At 39.4% G+C, this 8,964-nt stretch overlaps 1 long non-coding RNA gene across 2 annotated transcripts; it reads right to left on the reverse strand.

Annotated features, from left to right (window-relative positions):
- Positions 1 to 4,910: 4,910 nt before the first annotated feature.
- On the reverse strand, positions 4,911 to 8,648 carry LOC137037063 (uncharacterized). Of its 2 annotated transcripts, XR_010897230.1 has the most exons (4): positions 8,353 to 8,648; positions 8,094 to 8,214; positions 6,920 to 6,999; positions 4,917 to 5,033 (listed from the first exon to the last, which is right to left on the reverse strand). It is a non-coding gene; the product is annotated as an uncharacterized lncRNA (long non-coding RNA). The 2 variants fall into 2 exon arrangements; XR_010897231.1 differs by lacking the exon at positions 6,920 to 6,999 and having other exon boundaries at positions 4,911 to 5,033.
- Positions 8,649 to 8,964: the final 316 nt, after the last annotated feature.

An 8,964-nucleotide genomic window follows, 5' to 3' on the forward strand; every position in this document is an offset into this window, starting at 1 on the left:
GATGAAACTTGCTCATTTTGTGGTCTTGTTGAAGAAACCGCTGCCCATTTATTTTGTGATTGTAACCAATACATTTTGTGTAGATCTAGGTGGATTAGGGTCTCCTTTATCTTTTACTCTTCTTGTTGTTGAATTTAAGTCTTGTGTCTTCAGGGTGTCACGCTTCAGTTTGTTTTTGGACTTTGTTTGTATTTTGATCAGCTCCTCTGTTCAGTTTCCCGCCACTCCTTTGTTTCTATGGTTACCATCATTGAGTTCATTTGTCCGAGCTGGTTTTGATGAATTATCTTGTGAGCTCCCCTGTTTGTTCTTGTATTTCTGTGTTTCCTTCAGTTCTCTGTCTGTCCTCATCATTGTAAAGTTAGTTGTTCTGTTCCTGGTTCCTGGTTTTGAGTTTGTTTGAATAAAGAAGCTGCTGCATCATTATTCCTTTGTGCAACCAGAAACCCTGACACAGGGGTGAATAATATAGATATTTATGAATTATCCAAAGATATTTAACCTTGTCATTGTGCTTTTTTCTGTGTATATAATCTCATATTATTGTGTACACAATCCTAAGAATTATTTTGACTGTCTTACAAGAAATAAGCATGTGTTCACAAACGGAAATATAACTAAAATAACATCGGTTCATCCGTACCCGAGCAAGAATCATAAAAGACATGATGAGATGTAGTAGACTCCTCATATGATACTCTAATGGTCTTTGGTCTTTCTCTTTGTAAAACAGGAATAAACAGAGCAATATTATGGTCCAGTCACTCCGGTGATCCCACTGGTGGCTGAACGACAGATTTACATGCACCTATAATTGAACCATAATAAAGATCAAGAGTCGTATTAATGTGTGGGACAGGACACATATTACTGATTTAATTTTGTTCCATCAGGAATTATTGGTGAAAAGTGTCTCCCCAGCTAACAAAAAGGAGTTGTCAGAACGTTTTGTTAACATTCTCTTTAAGTTATGAAAACGTTATTTTGGAATATTTTCTAAACGTTCAAAACGTCCAGTTTTTTTAATGTATCAAGAATGTTTTTTCTTGGTTTATGTGAACGTTAGAGGAACATTCCATTCTATCATTTTGGAAATGTTATAAAAACGTTATTTTGTAATATATTTGGAACGTTCAAATTAACTGTTTTTAAGAACGTTTTTTCTTGGTTTATGTGAACGATAGAGGAACATTCCATTCTATCATTTTGGAAATGTTATGAAAACGTTATTTTCTGAAAGTTCAAAACCACCTGCCCCGCTAGAAATTTTACGTTCCCAGAACATTCTCAAAACATCCCCACTGGTGTTAAGGACGTTGTCTAATAATGTTCCCAGAACGTTCAGAGACGGTCACGATGTGGAGCTCTTTTAAGGTTTGGGGGACGTTATTTGTCGGACATTCACAGAACGTTTAGGGGACCATATTTTATTTGTATTTTTTTAGGGAACATCCCTGCTGCCCTCGTCAAAAATGTCGATTAATAAGAGTATCTGCTCAAACAAAAACTAATTTTTCTTAAATGTCTTACAAAAAACAACAGCACATGCATGAGCTAATGTAACTGCTGTATCACTGCATCAATAACTACACAGTTACTGTCTTTAAATAAAGCAACATGCAGCAGAGCATCAATGTTTCTGGATCATCACTGACTGAAGCTCAGGATCTACTCTCCAGCACAATGGTGACACACAAAACTCAGATAACAGAAACAACATTAAACACTAACAGATCTCTCTAGATCTCTGCATCTTCACTTATTACAAACCACTCTGACTTTGTTTCTTTCATACAAATCTTCTTTATGAGGTGTTGATGTTTTATCAAATTTATAAATGTCACCGTTATGGAGGTAAGCGCTTGTTTTAGTTGAGCTCCTGACCCTCTACATTTCAATTTTTTTTCTCCAATTGTTGCAATTGTGTTTTAAAGCATGCATTGCAAAAGAAATTGTGACAAAAATCTGATCATATGGATTTGATTGTTCATTGTTTTTTTTCTCATCATACAGTGGCTTTATTCTCTGGTCTCTGAATATTGTATTTGCTTTCGTGTTATTATATGTCACCATCGTTGAGGATCATACGCTGATTCATGATGTCTGTGTTGAAGTTTGAATAAAAAGCCCTCCTTCAAACTCTTGTCTGTATAAAAAATTAAATATAATAAAGCATTAATAAAACTAACAGTTAATACATTCACAGCTTGAGGCTTTAGTGACGATGACTAAATCAGCACTAAACAACTCAACTGATCAGAATTTCTCTTGCGTCTATTGCTATCACTATCATGTCTTGATAACACAGTTAAAGCAGACAGAGAAAAACTAATGTTATGTGTCAAGAATCAAGAGCCCATCTAAAGCAAACGCTCACCTCTATAACGGTGACTTCAAACTTTATTATTTTCTATAAAACACAAACGCAGAAGCGGTGTTCTCGTGACTTTGTTCAACTTTGCCTAAAAGTTCTCTAAAAGTGACAAAAATTCTGACATTTTACAGAACATTTGTGACATAAACGTCCTCTTTTGGTAATGAAAGTGCTGCAGTTCAAGGTTCCTTATATGACTTTAGGGGGACATTCCAATTTGGGTCATTTTATGGTCACATAAGAACCCAGATAGCAAAATTGATATGGCCCAGATCTGGCGCAAATTTGACACTTTCCTTTGGCCCACTTTTGGCAGGAATGATGGCACTTGGGCGGTCCGCTCCTGTTTTCCAGATTTGGACCACAAGCAAGCCACAATAATGCCGCATGTCAGCCATAAACAAAACGAATGAAGCAGAACTGGCCCACATCTGGGCAACAGTTCATTTTGATTCTGGCCCAGATCCAACAACCTTGCTGTTGCCCAGATGTGAGCCAGTTCTGCTATATTCGTTTTGGTTATGGCTGACATGCAGCATTGGTATGGCTTGCTTGTGGCCCAGATCTGGCGCAAGTTTGACACTTTTCATTTGGCTGACTTTTGGCAGGAATGATGGCACTTGGGCGGTCCGCTCCCGTTTTCCAGATTAGGGCCACAAGCAAGCCACAGTAATGCCGCATGTCAGCCTTAAACAAAACGAATGAAGCAGAACTGGCCCACATCTGGGCAACAGTTCATTTTGATTCTGGCCCAGATCCAACAACCTTGCTGTTGCCCAGATGTGAGCCAGTTCTGCTATATTCGTTTTGGTTATGGCTGACATGCGGCATTGGTATGGCTTGCTTGTGGCCCAGATCTGGTGCAAGTTTGACACTTTTCATTTGGCTGACTTTTGGCAGGAATGATGGCACTTGGGCGGTCCGCTCCCGTTTTCCAGATTAGGGCCACAAGCAAGCCACAGTAATGCCGCATGTTAGCCATAAACAAAACGAATTAAGCAGAACTGGCCCACATCTGGGCAACAGTTCATTTGAATTCTGGCCCAGATCCATCACCTTGCTGTTACCCAGATGTGGGCCAATTCTGCTTTATTCGATTTGTTTATGGCTGACAAGCGGCATTGGTATGGATTGCTTGTGGCCCAAATCTGGCCAACAGGAGTGGACTGCCCAAGTGCCATCATTCCATGCGGTATGTGGGCCAGAGCGAGGTTTTGGATCTGGGCCAGAATTAAAATGAACTGTTGCCCAGATGTGCGCCAGTTCTGCTTCATTTGTTTTGTTCATGGCTGACATGCGGCATAACTGTGGCTTGCTTGTGGCCCTAATCTGGCAAACAGGAGCGGACCGCCCAAGTGCCATTATTCCTGCCAAATGTGAGCCACATGAAAGTGTCAAGTGTGCAACAGATCCAACCCCTTTGCTCTGGCCCACATACCACATGGAATGATGGCACTTAGGCGGACCACTCCTGTTGGCCAGATTTGGGCCACAAGCAAGCCATACCAATGCCGCATGTCAGCCATAAGCAATACAAATAAAGCATAACTGGCCCTAATCTGGGCAACAGTTCATTTTAATTCTGGCCCAGATCCAACACCTCGCTCTGGCCCACATACTGCGTTGAATGATGGCATGATGAGCGGTCCACTCCTGTTTGAAAGATCTGGGCCACAATAAAGCCACAATCATACCACACGTAAGCCAATAACAAACCAAATAATAAACCAGAACTGACACTAATGTGGGCCACAGTATATTTTTATTTTAACCCTAGTGGATTAAAATAAAAATCCTCATGTGGCCCACATGCTGCCTAGAATGGTGACATTTTGACAACGCATTACTGTTTACCAGATCAGGCTATTTCAAAAGTCAAGTCACCTTTAATTTAACACTTTATAGACTGTTTCAAAGCAGCTTTACAGGTATAAACAGGAGAATGATTCAATTATTCCAGTTCAATTCTGCTGTAAAGCAGCTCTAAAAGAAATAGTGTCATTGTTCAGCTGAAGTCAGTATGTTCTGTTCAATAGCTGTAAAAAGTTAATCAATTATGAAATCAGTTCAATTTGTTATAAAGCAGCTCTGCAAAAAACAGTGATGTCATCGTCCAGCTCAGTTCAGTTCTCATATGATAGTGTCAGTGCAATCAAATCAATATTATTGCTGAATATTAAGTGTCCCAAACTTAGCAAGCCAAAGGCAACAGGGGTAAGGAACCCAAAATCCATCAGGTTACAAAAATGGAGAAGAAAAAAAAACCTTGGGAGAAACCAGGCTCAGTCAGGGACCAGTTCTCCTCTGGCCAATGAACGAATATGGTGTGATGTGATTCAGGCAGCAACACAAGTCAGATTGTGGATTGGTATAATCTAGAATATTTCATATGGTTCCATCAGTTTGAAGATCAAGATACAACACGCCGGCATAGAGTTGAAGCTAGCCGTAGGGGTCTGTGCAGAGGACTTGTCTGGTTCTTGTGGTCTTTGCTGAGGATCTTTGCCGATGGCTGTCAACGAAGTTCTCACAGGGGATCTGTCTGGCTTGTCTAGTTGACATGGTCTTCGTTGACATTTAGGCTTGCGTCGTGGTCATGCCAAGATGCAGGTCCACCATCTGATCTGGATTTGGAGGGGATCCAGCTGACTATGGTAACCTCGGGATAAGGAAGAGACAGACAAAATGTTGACTGAGTTTTGAACTCACACCAAAACTCCCATTATAATCAACAAACCTCTTATTTACATTGTGTTTGCACTGTTAGTTATGATGAACGTATTTGTTAGTGAGCAGAATTCGAGTTTCAATGATGAGATCACTGCTTACATACACTCAACATGACTGTGATCAGCTACAATGCTCATTCAAAGTTGCAACCTTTCATGCCACTATCTAAATATAATGCAATAGATCTAAATGTAATGTTATAGTCAAGTTTTTAATAATACATATTATTATGTAATAATGTCACAGTTAATCTCTAAAATAAAAACAACATAAAGAAACAACATAAAGAGTATATTTTAAATACTTTTTAATGGCATGTTTTTATGAAATAAGGACAGTCTCACTGAAACTAAAGCCACGTTCGTGCACCGTCTGCATGACATAATGTTCGTCATCTGGAGGGCTCACGGACGTCTGCATACCTCGTCCATGTGCAGGCCAAATTTCAAGACTGTGTGGTGGATGGTGGATGCACTATTTTTATTCTCTGATCCTACCCAGCGAAGTCCCGTTGATGGCACGATTCGTGAATTAAATTGTACTGCATGTGTTGAACTCGGTCATCCACGCACATCTGTAGTTGAGTATACTTTGAAAGATGCGCAGACAAGACTGCATGTGAGATGCGTCTGGCCGCGGAAAGTGAAGTATACCCGGGTCTTAATACAGCTACTGATGTCCACTTTCTCACAACTCATTTACTTTTCAATTAAGACTTCATTTCAAGACGTCATAAAATCAAAATTGACCTTACTTACTTTGTTAGTGCATATTACTAGTCTTGTGGTGAACAATTAATCCGTGCAAGTTAATACACCGAAAAAAAATTGTTTGTCGTGGTAATCTTTAATCAAAATCTGAAATGTTACTTTTGGTCTGAAATGGTGTTCCTTCTCTGATAAAATAAAACCACTCCCCCCCCAACCCTTAGTCTGCTATGAGCGAGAGACGGAGAGGAGGAGCGTTAAATTAAAACTCTGCCCTCTATTCAATATTCTGTTTCGCTTGGAAATATGTCACAACACTGGAGAAAAGACGTTTGCACTTCCGGTTCACGGGGACTTTAACTCATTTAAGGCTGCTCCATTGGTGATATTTAACAAAACTGACATTTTTGACATTATCGTGTGTGTTATTGTTTCTTCAAGCATGACAGAGAACTCGATACTGGTGGGCCGTCCATGCTCACTATACTGGTGCATGTCTTTCTGTGCGTCGTGTGTGTGACAGGACATTCACAGACAGTGCGTTCTCTTTTTCTCTTTTGGTGCGCTTAAATGGTTTAAAAGCATTCGCAGAAATAAGAGCGTAATCATATATTGTAATGCTAGCCAAAGGATGAAACAAACAAAACAAAAAAAACATATGCTGCATTAACTGTGTTAAATATTTTAATGCGTTAAACTGGAAAAAGCACTAAGTATTTCAGTTGATTTATTCTTTCCAAGCTGATTTGTGGCACATGGAGAGGCAACAGCAATACAGCTATTTGATTTGCGCTCATTTCATTCATAGAGTTTACATTTATTCACTTAACACACTCATTATTGCACAGTGATTTTGGAGGATTAAATATAATATCATTATATCATTATCCAGCAAACACGAGGAGTAACTGTGTGCTGTGTGTAACTGCGGACACCCACGAACCGTACCCGAGTCCGCTTAAAAAGGGTGGTCTGGGGTGCGGTTCAAGTGAACTCAGGTACAGTTCGCTTCTGATATAAATGCAAACGCACCAAGCTGCGGAAGTGAACCGCTATTAATGCCGTATTATTTGATAAAAATGTGTGTTTGTGTGTGTGTTTCACTCACTTTCCCGACGAGCGTGACTGACGTGCTGCAAACAGAGAGCTGTAGCATAACTTTTCTCATTTCTGCTCGCCTTCAGCATTCTACATTCGTGGGAGATAGATGCAAGTTCCGTTATGAACAAAACCTACGGTTCAAAAACAAAAATGGTGAGGAGAGCAACGTTATGCATTTTGCCGACTTCTCCTGTGCCATCGTTATTAAGCAACGTAGTCAACAGCTGCTGGTTTGATGACGAAAACGAACCGTGGTTCGGACCCAAATAATATAATGTGAACACAGTCCAGTGGCCGCAGGGAGAGGGGAGAGCAATTGAACTCGCGTTCGGTCCAGGCAATCGAACCAAGTGTGAAAGCACCCTTAGATGCATTTTAAAAACCAACCTGTTTAACACGAAATACTATTCTTCTCATTTGTTTTACTATATTTATGGTCCACAAAATAAATAAAGGAATAAATTAAGACAGTTAGGATAGCCTACCGTTATCAGCATGTTATGCTGAAATTTGTCTCTTGAGAATAGTTTGCACTTTGCTTTTTGTGTGATATACATTAGCTCACTTTCTGGCTCACACGGTGTATTTGACCAATTAGACGCGCAAACAGAGGCTTCAATGCTTGTCCGTCTTACACTCAGAGTATGCGCATAGAAACATCCTGCCAGTATTTAATTTTATTTTTAATATCAACCACGTCCTGCTCTTTACTTTCTCATTCATTCATGTTTCTTTATTAATAATGCCAATAGCCCTGCCCACTGAAAGCTGCGTGGACTGTCACACAAATACGAATATGACACATTTATAGGACATAAAGGTCTATGCAGTAAACGAAAGTAACTGGTGAAATGTTTCGAAATGTCCCTTGGCACAGCAGAGCACCAGTTTTAATAAAAGGATATGTTTAAGTTCAGCCACTATTTTACATACTTTAACATTTTCGCAGATGTTCAAGAAATTCTTTTCGCCGATACTACAAACAAGCCGCAGCCGCATGAATCTGATGAGTTCAGGAGCTCTTGGTTACCATAGAAACGGTGCGGTCATGGCCTCAACATCGCGGTAGGCATCTCATTACTGCGGTATTGCGGTTATCGTAGCTCTAATTCAAGCATTCAACATCCTCGTAGTATAATACAAATTAATACACAGCAAAATAGACAGTGTAACTGACTTACAGGTTTCTTAGACAGTCCATCTTCATTCCTCTTTTTCTCTTCTCACTCTGTCTCACATGCAAGTTGAAGTCATCTTTTGATGCAGGATTCTTCTTAATCTGTTGCTGTGAGCCTGATGTTTCTGACAAGTAATAAAACTAGTTAGTGCAGTATAATGTACAATGAATACATAGATGAATGTCCAATTGAATTATAGTCATAATTTTATTTTACTGTTATGCCATAATAAAGCATAAGTAAAAACACTTGTCTACAGTACCGTGCTGAACCGACTGCAGGTTGGGAAACAGTGAGTGAAAGGGAATTCATGCTGGTCAATGCTGGTTTTTACAGCAGGAGGATCTACATTGAGGAGACAGACAATGTATCACTTCAGTATTATTGACCACTGGATTTACAGTTTAACTGGGCTACATGGGACTTAACTGTATATCATGTTACTTAAGTAAAACCAAACTAACGTTAACTGAATGTATGCCGTCACGTGACGTGAATGAACGAAAGAGACTCGGTTCAAAAGACTCGGAGGTGAACTAATCAACGTTATTCACGAGATATTACATAAAATAGTTAAAAACAATGAACTAATCAGTCTTGATCTACTGGCCGTATCATAAGAAAAATGTAAACAGCGCGAACATAGCAAATTACTATGTCCGGTCACTTAATCATTGTAGCCTACACAAACTACAAATCTTCTACATAAACATTCATATTTTTTTTTAAATAAAATCCTGAAAATCCAGAGATAGCAAAAGTTGAAATGACTAAGTAACTTAAATTCAAATAGCCTTACCTATGTGTTTGCTTGCTAACGATTTAAGTAATCATTAGCTAACTTTAATATCACATAAATACTCCAATCAAATAT

This window comes from Chanodichthys erythropterus, chromosome 15, assembly GCF_024489055.1.
Source record: "Chanodichthys erythropterus isolate Z2021 chromosome 15, ASM2448905v1, whole genome shotgun sequence".
NCBI lineage: Eukaryota > Metazoa > Chordata > Actinopteri > Cypriniformes > Xenocyprididae > Chanodichthys > Chanodichthys erythropterus.